The sequence below is a fragment of the Propithecus coquereli genome, unplaced genomic scaffold, assembly GCF_000956105.1.
Source record: "Propithecus coquereli isolate 6110/MARCELLA unplaced genomic scaffold, Pcoq_1.0 Scaffold366, whole genome shotgun sequence".
NCBI classification, from domain to species: domain Eukaryota; kingdom Metazoa; phylum Chordata; class Mammalia; order Primates; family Indriidae; genus Propithecus; species Propithecus coquereli.
The window spans coordinates 1357251-1358794 of record NW_012149352.1 but is presented as its reverse complement, the minus strand read 5'-3'; positions in this window follow the sequence as shown (position 1 = coordinate 1358794).

Genomic DNA, 1544 nt, shown 5'->3' with positions numbered 1-1544 from the left:
TAACATAATTTAAAACTCACTTCCCTGTCGATTGCTCACTTTTGAATTCAGTTTGGTGTGTGTGCATTCCTCTTAGAGTGGGAGAGTTACTCTGAGTGTAACAGGAGACAGAGGGAGATTTTGGGAAAGGGAATGACATGCTTTGATTTGTGTTTTAAAAGAATAATTCTTGTGATTGTGCAAATCATAGATCGTGGATAAATAAGGGAGTAGATAGATCAATTTAGAGAATACTAGCATAATCCAGGCAAGAGATCATTTTGACAAATAATACCTTTTCCTAGAGCTTTATTGGTAGAGGTGTGGAAAAGTGGTCTGATATGGGATATATTTGGAAAGTAGAGCTCACAAGGACTTGCTGACAGATATAAGGTATGTGTGTTGAAAGAAGAGTAAAGGATGATTCCAAGGTTTTTTTCCATAGCCAATTGGAAGAATGGGATTGCTCTTTACTGAGATGGGCAATGTTGTCAGAAAGGCGGCTTTGAGGAGAAGATCAGGAGGCTAATTTTAGACATGCTAATTTTAAAATGATATTGGCCATTCAAGTGGAGATGTCAAGTGAGATTGTTAAATATATCAGTCTGGATTATATGGCAGAGGACTTGGTGGAGTTAATAATTTGTGTGTTATTAGCAGATAGATGTTAATTAAGCCAGGAGACATGGGAAGATCCCTTAGACAGTGAATATAGATAGAAAAGAGAGTAAGATTGAGAACTGAAGCCTAGAATCTCTAACAGTAAGAACTCAAATTAATGAGAAGGAACAAAGGACACAAAGAAGGAGTGGCTTGCAGTGCAGAACACAAAGCAAAAAAGCATGATATCTCAGATTCTAAATAAAGACGAGTGATTCGGAGAGTGTGCAAGATCCCCCAGTCCAAATATTTCTCATAGATCTGGTGAGATGAGGATGAAGACTGACCACTGGATTTATCAATGTGTAGGTCATTGGTAATGATGAACAAATAATTTCAGTAGAATTGTGGGAATAAAATCACATTTGCAGGGATTTCAGGGAGCAATGAGAGAAAGAAATTCAGATACGCATATAGGTCACAGTTTTAAGGAGTTTTTTGTAAAAAGGAACAGAGAATTGTGGTAGTTGGAGAGAAAAGGAGTGTCAAGAGGTTGTGTTTTTAAAAAAATGATCAAAATAATTAGTCTTATGCTTTTGAAAATAATCCAGTAAAGAGGGAAAATTTGATAATTCCAAGAGAGAGGAATAATTAATAGAGGATTATCTTCAAGAAGACAAAAGGAAATGGGACAGATATAAGGAATTGACCTTAGGTAAGAATATGGATAATTCCTGGGTGACAGACAAGAAAGATGAGGCAGGGTAGATGGGTGCAGATGTAGACAGGGGAGGGCATGTGTGCTTGGGAGCCTGGGAGTTTTACTTTGGTTGCTTCTGTATTTATACTGCTGTAGGAAGCATGGTAATTAAGTGATAATGAGGATGAGGCAATATAAGCTGGAGGTTGTATAAAAGGAGGTATAAAATTGTTAATTGGGAGACTAGGAGAATGATTGATCCTGA